Source organism: Vanacampus margaritifer, chromosome 1 (genome assembly GCF_051991255.1).
Source record: "Vanacampus margaritifer isolate UIUO_Vmar chromosome 1, RoL_Vmar_1.0, whole genome shotgun sequence".
In the NCBI taxonomy this organism is placed as follows: Eukaryota; Metazoa; Chordata; class Actinopteri; order Syngnathiformes; family Syngnathidae; genus Vanacampus; species Vanacampus margaritifer.
Genome location: NC_135432.1, coordinates 59,913,648 through 59,929,494, shown reverse-complemented (window position 1 = coordinate 59,929,494; position 15,847 = coordinate 59,913,648). Strand labels below are relative to the sequence as shown.

General features: G+C 39.1%; 1 protein-coding gene across 11 annotated transcripts in view; it reads right to left on the bottom strand.

The window, feature by feature from the left end:
- The window catches only part of LOC144044333 (KATNB1-like protein 1), a 43,008-nt gene extending 30,488 nt beyond the window's left edge, over window positions 1-12,520 (bottom strand). For 3 of the 11 annotated variants that reach the window (XM_077558714.1, XM_077558765.1, XM_077558673.1), the window contains exons 1-5: window positions 12,382-12,520; window positions 11,507-11,564; window positions 10,767-10,996; window positions 10,327-10,475; window positions 2,749-2,870 (exon numbers count right to left, since the gene is read on the bottom strand). The gene's annotated coding sequence lies outside the window, so the exon portion shown is untranslated. The other 8 variants (XM_077558740.1, XM_077558721.1, XM_077558691.1 and 5 more) reach the window with 7 other exon arrangements.
- Between the last annotated feature and the right edge of the window lie 3,327 nt (window positions 12,521-15,847).

Here is a 15,847-nt window from a genome sequence, read left to right as displayed (position 1 = left end):
GAAATCAGCTCTTAAAGAGCAGACGCCGCCAACTCCATTGCTACTTTCACACTTCAGAAACAAATTAATTTATACATTTGTTTTTGCTTTTAAGTGGAAGTCAACCTTAAACATTTCTTCACAATAATATGTTATATGTGACTTCACTAGTCTAAACATGACATTCTGATTAATATTACATTTATGGAATAAGAGTTATTGTCATGTTTATTTTCAGTCTTGTTTACTCCCTGTCATGTTTTCCTTGTGTTTTCCCCTTGTCTTGTCATTTCCTGTTTTATTGTGAAAAGTCTGACTCCTCTCGTTTCTGGTCACTTGCCCTTCCTCGTGTGGTGTGTGTGTCAACCCTGACTCCTGATTGTTTCCACCTGTGTCCCCATTACCCTCATGTGTCACCCAATGCCCTCAGCCAGGTGTGTCTTGTTATGTCATTAGTGTTGGTGTATTTAGTCGGTTGTCTCCCCCCTGTCTGTGTCGGTTCATTTTTGCTGTTGCCACGGTCGTAAGTCTTTCGCCACGTCACGCTGACCTCTTTGCCTGATCAGAATCCATGTCATGTTGTTAGTCTCGCCTTAGTTGTTTTGTCATGTTTAGCTTCATGTTTTGTTAGTTCAGTTTATTTTGTATTTTGAAGTTAGCTTTTTTTGATTAGATATTAAAACCTCTTTTTGGACTGCACCTCTGCCTCCTTGCTCTGCCTTCCCGCATCTGGGTCCTAAAGCCCCCACCTTACTGACAGTTATGAAGCAAGATCCAGCCATTTTTATCCATCGCAGGGGGGCGGCCATTTTGCCACTTGATGTCGACTGAAGATGACATCACAGTTGCTCAGGGCTCAGGCAACGACCAATCACAGCTCACCTAACCTAACCCTGTTGCTGTGCTGTGATTGGTTGTGACCTGAGAACTATTTAGACTAGTGGGGCTGCATAGAACAGTCAAAAATAAAAATAAAAATAAAAATGGGTTGACTTCCCCTTTAACGGGGAGTTTGACCAGAATTTATTACAGGTTGTTCTTTCAAGCCTTGTTTAATCAAGTTCCAATTTGATCTTTAAATCTGCTGAGAAGCAGAAGATTTTAATTATCTAATAAATTAACTGTTGACACCTTAAAAAACTTTGAGGCATAATATCATGATGTACTTTGACGATCATTAAAAAAATATTTGCTGATGTATGTCTAGGCTGCTGACCTCCACACATTTTCTAAAAGCTAAACGACTGGGACTCGCACCATACGTGCCTCAGCAAATCTCCTCTGAACCATTTACAATTAGTCCCAAATGCTCTTGCTGTAATTCTAACCAGAAACATCCATAGGTCAAACATTACCTCTGCTCTCGTTTCCCCAAACAAGCCATTCAGAATCAATTACAAGATTCTGCAGATTACATTTAACACCCAGCCTGACCTCAACCAAATAGCTACTTGGGATGAGCATTTCACAAGATTTTCCAGGGAAGGTTAACAATCATCTAGTCATTTTCTAAACCGCTTGTCTGTGGGTGAGCTGGAACCTATCCCAGTTACAGTCACAATTTCAAAACTGCTAAAACTTTCCATCAGTGGGCATGAGCTTATTTTAGGGATAGGTGAGTATCGATTCCATTGGTACTCACGACCGGCTCCCCTCTTGTAGCCGTTTTACAATCCCGAACTAGAAATTTGACTGACACCGGGTAATCTGGCACCAAAAAACAAAACTGATCTCCATACTTTCTGCTCCAGTGTTCATTGAGTCAAACAGGATGTTGATATGTTGCCTTGATTTGGTGAAACTGGATCACCTGACTGGAATGCAGGCGTCGTCGTTATTTGTGCTTTCTCCGCTCCCGTGCCTCAAATGTTGCAAAATGGATGACAAGACAATAACCACAGATAATCACATACTCATGAAAGTTCTGAACACAATCCATCACAGCGCAAGTGGTAAACACAAGTGTACACTGTCCTTTGTCCCTATGCCTGTTTAGAAGGTCGTGTCTAAGGTCATGTGGTCACAGGTTGAATTCTTAGCCACTCACTACTCAGCAAGGCAAAAGTTAAAGTCTACCTGATTTAAGTGCACATTTGAGCTCACAATCCAGATTTCAGACTGCAAGTACTCGTCCTCTATAGCCCACCCGCCAATCTTTAACACATTAAAAAAAAACATTTACACATTGAGAGATACTGTAATGTTCGCATAATGAAGTCATACACAAATCTGCATTCCGCGGTGATGCCGTTTGTCACAGATGTTAGTTTTACTGCTCTAAGTCACAGCTGAGAGTCTGGTGAATGCCTATGTGTAAGCGTGCGTGAACTCTGAAGACGGTTCCAAAAGATAACAGTCCGGAATGCATACTTGCGACTGTGTTTGTTCAACATTAAAAACCAGCCCATCTGTTATTTTTTACTGCTTCTGAGGACAGACACTCAGACGTCATCATCATTAGATGAAATCAATATAATCTAAAAGTGTAGCTCGGTAGCTACCACAAGCAATATGATTCAGGCTACTATGTCCTCACATAAATTTCAAAATTGTACTTTTCCCCACACACCAACATTATCACCATTCCAGGTAAAAGAGACTATAACCCAAACTAGAAGGCTACTACACCAAAGTGCAGGTTTGCTGCCCTAAACTATAAATATTGCGAGAACACAGCTGCAGAACAGCCAAACAGCACAGACACACAACATGCCACCTTTGATAAAAGATAGCTGAAAACAATCGCAGTCATTTTTTCCATGTACATACCACCAGTCTAGGGGGTGGGACGTCTTCAGAAGATTATGGGAAGTTCTGTGATGACACTGGCGCTTTGCCTTTATATGGCAGCGGCGGTCCTCATATTTTGTCCTGCTGAAGGGGGTTAGCCACTGTGGAAGTCCAAGAAAGAGCATGCTTTCAATTACGTAACAGTTTTGGCAGTGACGACGTGTGTATGCTAAAAGCTTAAACATTGAGCCTCATAGGATTTGTCAATGGTGGTGGCTGGAATGTCTGCATGGCCTGGCGGCACCACGAGAACACGGACCAGAACAATCTGTTGTTTGTTAATCCAGCTGGGAACAAACAAAACCCTTTATAGTTGGGTGAAAATAATCATTGGGGTTTTGCAGCCAAATTATGCAAGGACGTATGAATGAATCAACAGATTGGCTAAAAATTGAAGGAAAACCAGTCAGCCAACATTATGTGCTAAAATCAAATATAAAACTCTACTAGCGCCTTGCTTTTGTCGTCAGGGGGAAAATATGGAGGCCTTGATGTGCAAATCAAAACTGGAAAAACTGTTGCAGATGACAGTGTGTATTCGTTATAAAGGCAATTACTGAGTAGCAAGGTGGAAAGAGTAACAAAGTATACCCCATAGAGCGCTAAAACTTTTAAAACGATGCTTAATCAAAATAATCTGAAGCATCTTTGGAAAGATATCTTGAAATCAAACAATGTAGATTACTTATGTCACGTTGTGTAACATATCACTGAAAATGAAAAGGCTTCTTAAACTAACAAAGAGTCTTCAAGCGATGAGACTAATCCAGAAGCTTTGTGTGGACTCCAGTAATAGTAAAAGTGTTCATTCCGAGTTCATCATTAACAACCCGGTAGTTGTAAACTGTTTGTCGGTAGTGCAAAGATAGTTACTTTAGCTCTCAAAGCTGCTATCTAATTGATAATTAAATACCAATGAAAATAAATGACCAAAAGACTGTCAAGCCAAATATTAGAAGGACATTTTAACATTTGGCTATTGTAACCAATGTTTTAAAATTATGTAAATTAAAATTTAGCCAATCGGGTTAAGAGTGCATATTTTGATAATGGTGGGGCTGAATTGGGGTCTATAAAAAGGTTGAAATCCAGTGGGTATTAATCACTGACATTACATTCTTACTAATCTAACCATTATGACCCTTTGTGCCCAGCACACTGTCATCATATCATGTTTGGCTACTTATTTCTTTCCATTCACTTGCCACCTGTCTGTAAATATACAAAAACACTAATAGACCATGCACAATTGATGCCAGAATTCATTCCGTAAAGAAGAGTCAACAATCAGCAGACTGGGCTTTTGAATGAGTCAAAATGAGTTTTTTTCCCACCCGTCCAGTAAGGCCCCAGAGGCCCTTTAAATCTTGATTATCTGATTATGTTTTTACTGTAACAGATATGACTCAGAGATTCTCAATCAAATGTCTGGTTTTCATTATGAACCCCCTCATTGTTGATAGACCCTTGGGACACCCACGTCTTGACCAACAGTATGGTACAACTGATATTGAGTCCAAAGAATACGTTAGAACTTTTTGGATGACGGTTTTGATTCTGTGGTACCAATAAAAATACTGTAATTAATTTCCCTATCTAGCCATTTCTTATCACACATGTGCTACATATTAACCATATACCATATGGCTAATACTGCAAGGAATCCATGTGTCCTGTACAAGAAAGACTTGGTTGCTGTGCAGCGAACTACATTAACTATTTTTGTAAAACAGACAGTTAAGGACATTATTCCTGTGTTTAATAAAATGAAAAAGCATTTACATTGGATCATAAAATGAACTATACCAATGGAAAAATAGAACCGGAAAATGGGTTTTAAAACTTAAGGGAAATTCTACATCCAACAAGAACTAATGCATTTTGTTCCTGCACAGATGTAGAATTTCAGAAGAGCCTTAAAACATTGAGTCATTTTATTGGCTAGCTCACTCTCTGGGAATTTGCCCAGGGAAGTGCAAATGTTTCACTAAGTGTTTATCGTTTGTTTCACTTTCTAAGCCCTTAAAACTCAGCGTGTTATCCTTTAGAAGTAGTGACAGGATTGACATCATTACATGGTTACGTATTGGAGGGGGGGGGGGGGGGACAGTGCTGTGAGATAAATGTGCAAAACAATAATTGGACAAAATAAGCCTGATTATATCAACGAATTCTCAGTATTTTCTACCTGGCTTACAATACTTAGTATTTAATGGAACAAATTGAAAATTCGCTCAGCTGTACCGGGACATTTTTTTGGGTTGGGGAGAATATTCAATTTCTATTTATTAAAAGGGATGTTTGCACCCTGAGCAGTGTAATAATGAGTGAGGAACACAGCAACTTATTTCTTCTCTGGTGAGTCTGCGAACCAGAAGACTTGGTAGATGTTGCTGCCCCGTTAAATTAAGTCCTTGTAAGGCCTAGGTTGACTGATTAAGAACGTCAGAAAAATTCCAACTAAATGAATAGAGATGGGGTGGGGTGGGGGTGGGGGGGGGGTTTAAGTCTGGGAAAAGGGTATTGTACTGTATGTGCACTGAAATTCTAACTTTGGAAAGCTAAGACAGTTGACTCAAATCCTTCTAATCGGTCTGAGGATATTCCGTATATAGTACCCAGAGTTGACTTCTTTAAAACGTAACAAATGTGGAATCAAACAAGTCAACTGTGTTTATGTGTAGCTCCACTCCAGTCATAGTTGTGGTTCGCCACAGCGTTCCCGTCACAGTTACTGTTCCTACTGTGAGCAGACACCTAAATAATGATTCCAATGGTCCAGATGACTATTCCTTCTCAGACATCCCAAACGTGGGGCGATTCCGAAAATGGCTTGTGTTTGGATGAAGGAAATGCTCTAATCACAGTTACTAATGAAAAACTGGACAGATTGTAACATTTTGTTCCAGCTCAGATGTAAGAAAGGGCAGACAGTGCAGATTCATGGCAATGGTGATTCACTGGTGATGGTTAAATTACATCTGTTTGGATGTGGTTTTAATTCCTGGTGTGTGGCATATTTGTAAAAGTTGTGTTGTCTGAAAGCCAGTATGCTAGCTATGCTATACTTGATAAGGAACGGTTGTGCTAGCTGTCTGCAATGCTAACCTGAACATGCTTGCTGATGCATATAAAAAGATATTCACATAACATTATTGATATTAAAATGTTGACATAGTAAAGTACATGTTACATTTAACTGTTTGACAGTGACATGACAAAGCAAAAATGTGGCAAATATTGCATAAACTACAAACAAGATAAAACAATTCTTTTAGGTGGACATTTGTATGAAACTCACATTTTATAAAAAAAAAATGCTTTCAAATATGTACGTTAATGTCCACGAAATCACTTTTAAGCCCTCTGAGAATACGGTAATGCACTCAGCTACTGAATAGACGTATTCAGAAGCCTAATACAGACTTTATTTTGGCTGTGGAAGGTCCATAATCATGCGGCGCACTGATGGAACCTCATCCATGACATTTTTATTTCTGTAAGGCAACACGTTTATTTGGTGCACAAAAATATCTGCGGGTATAAAAAGCGGAGCGAAATTTGGAGAATAATGTTTTGGTTTGCTGCGTATGTTCAGTGTCTCGTAAGGGCGGACCCCATTGATGACACTTATAGTGGCAACCAAAGCTTCGTAACGCTGACTAAATGTGTTTATTCTGCTCATGGCCCATGTAATTACTGTGGATATTTAAATAAAATATATTGCATCTCCTTTTTTTCCTGCATTGGGCTCTGCAGGGCAATTTGTCCAGTATTATTTTTTCATCTGTCTGATCTCTCTGTACTAGTGATGGCAAAGACGAAAAATTTGCTGATGTCAAGAGACGGGAAATAGCGTACAGTGGGACACATGTCTTAATATGGTATGGTAATAAGGTACACAATAATTCTCCTTCTGCCCGTTTAATATGTCGTACTTCGTGCGTCATATGAGTTTTGGAAAGAAATTACGACCACATTTTTGTACCACCTTTGAGGCATATTTACCAGAACATTTGGTTGAAAGTTCCATACATTTTGGTTCGCTGGTATTTGGTATTTCTAACTCCAGACATCTAATTGGAGAAATTTTATTACAGTTCTTCATGGTGAAAAGTGGTGGAAAGTCTTCACGTGTAGGAGAATAATGAAGCTTCTGCGGTTGTGTCATTTGCATCCCCGCTGACACGGTTTACAACGAGTCTCTTTAACAAGGAAGCACATTATTTCCCTGTTGATGAGTGGAACATTTAATACAATTCAAACTTCCCTGCCTTTAATTGTCTACAGCATCATGAATGCAGTCATACTCTAAGCAAAGGCCAACAAAATAGGCTACTGTACTCATCCCTTCCTGAGAAACATTCAGGTCCATGAATAAAATGTGTTGCTGTAAAACATGTCACAATATATTTATGTAATTCCGATTCAGTCAGTGTCCTTGAAGGTACCTCGCAAATCGTCAAAACAAAAAATGCCCTGTATGTTTCTGCTTCTATCCCAATGCAGCTGCTAATTTTTTTTTAACATATTCAAAGAAACAAGAAAAATATTAAGAGATTAGGCGAATGCTTAAAGAATGTTTAGCGTTACAACCTTGAACGAACCCCAATGAGAAATCAACATTCGCTAGCTTCGCAAACTTAGTTATTTCATGTAAATTTAAAAATTTAAACAACCCCAAAAAAATCATCGTCATACATCAGATAATCATTATCAGGATGTAGAGATAAAACTGTAGACACGGCAATGAAGATCTTGTGACTTCAGAAGACTTGAGTGATGAGGTAACAATGATGCAAAATATTCCCGCAATGATTCAGCTGTTGGACGACTTCTGCTTCCAAACCAAAGTCTTATTATTCACTCACCCTAATAAAATAGGCATAAATGAGTAATATAATAGTATAAAATGACAAAATATAGTAAACATCTGGCTCACTGGCTGGTTTTGCTAATGGATGGATGGAATGGAGCATTACCTTACCAATATTGCATGTCATTTTTTTGGGCTAAACTAGAAAAACACTCTCTGGATGAGGAGATTGGTAAAACATATGAGTTTTTCTTTGACAAGCTGAGTAACTGATAAGGTGTCAGCGCAATGCATCACACATTTTCCCTTTTGTCTCGTGCGATGTTTTGGAGGCATCGCCATACCGATTTTGGCACGTCTTAATTTAAACGAAGATCTGGGCAAATTGGATTTTGTCTGTAGATCTCGGAGCTGAGGTACGGTAGATGACGCCACCATTGAGGGGGCCTTTGAATCTTTATTAATGTGCCTGTCAGACTCACCGCAAATATGTCGCCCGGTGCTCTAAAAGACATGATCTAATTCTATAAACCTCTCAGGCCCGTCGGTTTACAGCGTTACGCTTCCCCGCGGATCACGTTGTAATGTCATCTAAGATTTCGCCGTCACGGACGACAGTTGTCAGCTCGGGGGTATTCGGGGAGTGAGGCGGCGGTCACGAGAGCTTTTCTAGCCTGGTGAAAAACTTATGCTGGATATATTAACAGGACCGCAGAGCCAAAGTCAAGTCAAAACCATTAACAGTCTGATACCCGTTTGTGGCGCGGATACCTTCTTTTCCGCGTCTCCAGAGTGAGATCAATGCAAAGTCGGTGAAGCTACCAAAGCGCTAAGTGATTTAGCAGAGGCGACTTGGATGGCTAATGTCTACAGAGAGGTTTGTGCAAAAGGTATGCTTGCAAGTTTTCCATGATTGCATGTTCAAATCACAATAAATATTCCTGGCTGTTGAGCGACTGAGCCTAAGGTAAAATGTTATGTTGCCCCGCCAGATGCAATTAACATTCAGAGTCCGGCAAGTTGCGTCAAATGTAAAATATGAGTGAAGCTCACACCACTGGAGGAAGGAAATTGGGGTCTCTGACCTCCAGCATTTGTCATTTCTGGATATACAGTGCGAGAGTTTTGAAAGAACACCCTGGCACGTCCTTTCATGATAATTTACGTGACGTCCAGTCTACAGCAGAGTTCACATCAAGCAGAGTTGTTTCCTTGAAAAGAGGGTAGACTTGCCGAATCCCAGGTGTTGTTTACATTTGTATTCTTTGTCCGTGGTGTCTCCATGTTTTCATTTCATTCCACAGACAGGTCTTCTCCCCCCATGTTAAAGGTGTTCATCATTCCAAAGACGGAAACTCACTTTGAAAGCAACTCACTGCGGTCCTGACATTCTTTGAGCGGCAGATAATTTGCAGACCAGACAGACAGCATATGGATTTATGTTTGAGGGGCTGCCATCCAACAAGCCCACAACATAATTTTTTTTTTTATGTGATTTTGCAGGTTCTCGTTTTATAATCCAACATCATATTTTTACCCCATTTCAAAAATCCTACCAAGGGGGTCCAAAAGATCCAACATCCACACACGAAAATAAAAAAAGAGCTCCATACAGGAGGCAGATTCCTTCGTGTTAATCCCTCAATTTTCCAGAAGGCTTTTCTGGGGCGGGGGCGGGGGTGGAGAGGGTCAACTCTGTTGAGTATACTTTTGGCTGTTAGTTGCCCTATTAGTGCTGAGGTATAGCTACAATCAGCTTTTCCATGTGGTGGACATTCCAGGCTACATCTGCTTTCAATACATCCTCACGTCCAGCTGTTCCAGACATACTTTGTATATCATCGGCTGCTAGCCTTTTTCGACTCATTCTACTGAAGCTATACGTGGGAATTTACGTCATATGAATTCCTGACGTTTCGGGACTGTACTTGAACAGGGGGGGGTGGCTTGGCTCAGGTGATCTTGCACCTAGAAGGTTTTGGGTTTGATCCTAGCCATTATCATTCCGAAGAGTGAGCAAGGAAATTATGCTATATGGCTAATGAAGTCATAGTGCTATGATTGATTGATTTTTTTTTTTAAGAAATAATAGCTAAACATGAAAATGGTGTAGATGTTTTCCATCTTGCTACACATAATCTGGTTAGGCAAAATATACCATCAGTACTTTTTTTTTTTTTTTAAAGATCAAAGGGGCTATAAATGGCATTTATTTTGAACTAAACCCATAAAAATAAGGTAAACATAATTTGGTTCTGGGGCGAGAACAGATTAATTTTATTTTCATAATCAACGAGAATTTTTTGTCTCAGAACAAATTGAGTTCATGGACCGAGAGTTGACTGTATATAATACAATTCAACACCTTCGTCAAAGCAGGAGTTAGGAATATTCAGATTCTACTATCCTGTTTAATTAACAGTGTAAAATCCCACGTAAAAATAGCAATTCACCGATTATTTGAGTACAGTATGTTCATTTCCCCCATTACATAAGCAAACCATCCCAGCTCTCTGATCAGATGTATGAGCTATATAACCTTTTGGCAAGCAAACTGTAAGAAGCCATGACTTACAGACATGACTAATACTCAGACACATGCAACTGATTTTTAGCTCGTAGACAGCTTTATGAGTGATAGCAACAAAAAAAATTAAAAATAAAAAAATAAAAAACCTCAATAGCCACTAACCGGGATGTTTTCAAAAAGATATAAAATCTCAAAAATAATCATGTCTTACCTTGTCACAGGCACATGGAGAGCTCGCACACCCTCATAGGTTTTCCCCCACTCGTGTCGTTGGCCGCACGTGCACTACATGTGCACAGGGAGGCAGATGTGCGAAAGTGATACAATCAGCATCAATTATGAGCGGCTGCTGCCTGAACCCTGTGCAAAAAAAACGAAATTAGATTAACATTCGAAACTTCAAAAAATATACAAACGTGGTGATCCACGTGCCTTGAGGTCCACACAGGGTCACTGATCACATTATAGTACCAAATCACCCTGGCAAAACTATTTCATTGAATATATTGCTTTAGGTGTATTTTAAAAACGTTCATGTGGTTGTTTATTGAATTTATTGGGGGGTTTTTTTCTTCTTGTTTTCCAAAAACGTTCAAATAGACTTGGGCATAATGTGCTATTAGACAAACGATATGAGGAAGAAGAACTCACCTGCTGATACATTTGCCCCCGAAGCAATGTGAGCATTTTTAGCTGACAGGTGATGGGCACAAGTCAAGTTCTTCACACGTTAAGATTGTCAAAGACTTTGACCTCCTCTCTCATCCCTCAGGCAAAAACTTTGTTGATACTTCATCTGGTCAGCGCAGGTGTGAGGGGCCGTGGACGAAGATCCATGCTGGGTTATTCCATGTAAAATAAACCTAGAGTTTTCCCTTCACCTATCAGATTTTTTTTTTTTCAATTTTGAGGTGTGGTTGGAGATGGAATGAAAAGACTAGAGCATCAAAACATCTTATTGAGCGTTGTCAGAAAAGTTCCAGGACTTCCAGGAATAATGATCTTTTGTGACACCCGTCCTGGAACTTTTTTGACGCACCAGGCTAAAAAACTTTTGGCTAATTTAGTGAATTTATCAATGAGTGTAAATTTTGTGCATGAAAAATTGTCATTATAGTCTCCCTTTTGTTATATCCATCCATCCATTTTCTGAACCACTTATTCAATAAGTAAATAAAAATGTATTTACAAGGACTACACCAATGACAAGCTGTAGTGAAAGTTTCATCAACAAATGCAAACTACATGAACATGTCTGCCATACTTGAATCTTTCCTGACTGAGGACCATGGTCTCAAATTTGGACGTGCCGATTCTCATCTACATCAACCACTTCCCTCTTATTTTATCTAAACTAACATATTTTTTTCAAAATATGATAGATACTGTACTTCAGTATGTGGAACTTCTTCTTCTGTAGATATTGTGACGGGCACTGTAAAAAAAAATCTGAGAAAAGAGTCATCACATAAAACATTGGTCAACCAGCAATCCAATTTCCAACCACACTTAAAATTTTAAGAAAATCTGAGATGTGAAGGGGAAATTCTTATTTGTTTTTATACGGAATAACCCTACTACCAAACTGACAATGCTGCATGCATAAAAGACACAATCGTAAACCACATCCTTGACATTATGATACCGTTGTAAGCCAAAATAAGCCAAGAAAGAGTAGTTGGAAAACTACATTCCCATTTGATAACTGCTTACATTTGACTATAAATTGCTCATGGAGAAACATGCCCATCATGTCTATGTCCCCGGTATTCACTTTAAGTTATACACTATGGTAAGGCTTCCAAAACTTACATAATAGAACAAGACATGTAGGGTGAATGGGGGCGGAGGGAGTTTAGCTTGGCAATAATCACGGAAAACGACAGTGAGGCTGTCTTCCCTCCGACTGCAGCAAAAATATTTACTAAACTAACTGCAAGTTGTCAAAAAATCCTTTCAGTTCATTCAGTGGCCGGTTACACAACATTAACATTTGCTATGTAAACTAAGAAGGAAATGTAACAATTATGATTTTGGCCCCCCACAACAAGCATTTTCTATATCATTAAATTATTATTGTACGATTTGGGGCAATTTCATAAGGGCTAACTGAACACACACATGCGCAGTGATACTTTTAGCTGCCTCGACCGTAAACCAGCTAATTAGCCGAATGCTAACGACGCGACATATGCTGGCTGCTGACCTACAGTACATTCACTCACAAAAAAAAATACATACAATAAAATGATTGTACAACACATACCTGAAGTGACAAATATCAATAAATGTGTTTTGACATGTTTTGTCATCGTAGCTTCTGTGAGAGTGATTGGCGTGAAATAGCTCCCTGCTGTTGGAGCTCCACAGGTATGATCAATCAATCACCACCAGGCCAAACAAGTAGATCCCAGATCACTCTGACAGACACGTTGGTGTATTATTTTAACTTTTTTTTTTTTTTAAATGTTGGCATTATTTTAACCTTGTTTAAACATTTATATGAATGAAAGTGCTGCTATTAATGTTTACCTGTTCCCTACCCGGATAATTATTATGCAAAATCATTATGTTTTAATTGGTATGAATAAAATGCCAATAAATTCCTCGTGCAGCACGGTGACCTACTTATTAAACTGCCTGCTGCACATTTCAGAGGTTCTTGGTTTGTAATCTCCTGTGTGGAGTTTGTGTGTTCTCCATGTGCTTGTGTGGGTTCTCCCCAGTTACTTCAACTTTCTGCCATGTTCCAAAGTACTCACGTTGAGTAAATTGAAGACTCTGGATTATCCATAGGCATGAATGTGTGAATGGTTGTGTTTCAGTGGCAGGTGTGCAAAAATAAGGCAACGGAGGCTGCAGCCATGGCCTTGAAAGTCGAGAGTCCCTCACATGGAAAGAGTGATTCTAATAAATCCTTCAGCCGGCGGAGATTTAAAAAAAACAAAACAAAAAAGAAACTGCCCTCCGTCAAACACACTCGATAACCTTCACACTATATTCATATACTATTTATATTCAATTAAAATGTTAAATATGATGTAACGTAATTTTATTTATTTATTTATTCATACAAGATCGCTTTGGCCAAGAGGCGGGATACAGCCTGGAGTGATTGTCGTCCCTGTGTTGTTGAAGGTGTCGTCTCAAGATGTCAACGTTTTATGTACAGAGATCAAACGAAAACATCTCAACCTTAAATCCAAAAGCTATTGATGGAACACTCTGCATGTTCAGTCGCTTAGCTCGCATACCTGTCAGTTAATGAGCATCATTAGCTGAAAGACAAGCACATGGCCCTGTAAAAAGATCTTGTTAAAAGGTCATTTCAGGGTCATTCTCAATCTAGGTCACGTTCCACTGTTTCTTCACGTGTAGTGACCCATTTATTATCTCGACACAACTGGCCTTCAGATTGTTTCTGCAGCTTGTAAGTTAACATAAATCTGATGAAAACAGTGAAATAAAAATGTAGTGCCGTTGCAGTGATTTATGGCAACTAATTGGACTCTTTTGCTATTGTTATTGCAGGATTGGTGTGAATGAGCCATATGGGGTCAATTTCACAATACATTGACTTTTAATTGGCTGGTGTGCCAGGATCTCAAGGTGAGGAAGGAAGCTTGTGCCCTAAAAACTGCAAAAACAAGTAAATGAATAGAAACGTTGACAAGGTACTTCCCACTGTTTGGATCACCACCAAAATGGAGGCCTTTACAGATATATACACAACTATGCAACTGGACCCGCACTTATTCATACCCTTGCCAAATAATGTGTTAAAGTTATATTTTTATTTGTAGAATAGTTATCTTCACCTTAAAAATTGCTGGGCCAATTTTGTGATTGGAAAAGAAAGAAAATGGATGAATTGGTGTTTTTGTTAAAAAATAATAATGATACATTTCACTGCTTCTGGTTTACCTTTGACGGTTAGAAAATTCCATTTGCATCACTTCACCCCGCTCACAGACAGAACATATGAGATCATTATATACATTTAAGCTAAATTGCAGTCTGCCAAAACAACATTAATTAAGTTATACCTTACAAAATGGAAACAAATGAAAGAGAAATTACTGTATTGTTTTTTTTTTTCTCTCTCATCAGTGTGTCTGCATCCTGGTCTGGAAATCATATACCCTCGCAAGGGTCTCTCCACTTCGCTGCACTCCGCCAGTGCTGCAGCCCAGCAGGCACGCAGACCCCCAAATGATGTCTCCCAATGGGAGCACCACCGGAAAATGTCAGTCACGAGACTTTGGCATCTGCAACCCGAGGGAAGTAAAACACTTGGCTTCTGTTTCTGCACTTTCTCTCACATACAGTCATAACCTTGCGTGTTATCACCGTGAAAGGAAGTGGAAGGAGGGGCTTCTGACATCGATGAGCAACTGTATGCGTTCGTCATATGCTCATTGGTGATGAACCTCACAGCTAAGCAAGTCATAAACAGTACGTAACAATGCAAACAGTAACAAGTCCTTTCGCATAACTTGTTGTTTTCTAACAAGAACTATAGGAGGGGGGGGGGGGGGGTCACAACAGTTTTTTTAGATTGATGAATTATACACCTGTTGTAATTTTTTTCTATTCACGCTATCATAGGGAAGTGACCATTGAGCTTGAGTATCATAGCGTGTCCGCAGCAAGTTGTAATATAGATACCAAGAGACTGGAGATTCACAGAAAGGCATAGAAGTGGAGATTTGTGGAAATTGTCATGGATGAAAAAATGTATGTGCCCCCAAAAAAGGACTGAAAGTTTAACCCTGGAGAACCCAAGAACCCTTTTCTTCTTTGGAAAATTATGAATTATACATTAAATGACTGCTATAAATTCACTGAACACCAAAATATATGTTTTTTCAATTTTAACCATTTATTCCCTAATTTAGGATTAGGGTGAAATTTGACCCTTTGAGATTTAGGGGTATCATTTCGAAAAATCAGAATAATAAAAACTGTCAGTAACCTATTTAGAATTTAAGAAAAATAATCAATCAAATACAGGGCTACATTGAACAATATCATTTATTTGTTTTATTTGTTGCATTTTAGAACTGGATTTTGAATGTACAAACACACTTTGGCCAATGGAAACAAGAACACAGGGACAAAATCACTGCTGGAAAAAAAAAAAGGTCTTTGTTATTTGAGTAGCAGAATTTATAGGGGCCAAATTTGACCCCGTGGGTTCTCCAGTTACAAAAAAAAAAAGTTTACACTCTAAAAACAGTTGGGTCAAAAATAACCCAACTATGGGTCAAAAATGGGCCGATCCTCTATTTGGGTCTATTTGACCCAACTTTGAGTCAAGAAATTGGTCTTTTAGTGTAAAACAACTCATAAATATGAGCTGGATCTTCTATTTGGGTCTATTTGACCCAACTTTGGGCAAAATAAATTGGGTCATTTGGTCTGAAACAACTCAGATTGACCCATAAAGTGGATCGGTCCATTTATGATCCATAATTGGGTTACTTTTGACCCAACTGTTTTTAGAGTGTATTCCACCTGTAAAGGTTAGAATGCATTTTATGTTCATCCTAAAATTCCACTTGAAAGATGAATACATCCAACTATTTGTGAGTAGTGTACACATATGCATGGTATGTGGTCTGTACATTGTGAGTGTGAACAGTCATTTGTCTGTAAGTGGCCTGTGATTGACTTGTAACCAGTCCAGACAGAGAGCGTCCCACCTCTCACCCAAAATCAGCTGCGATAGA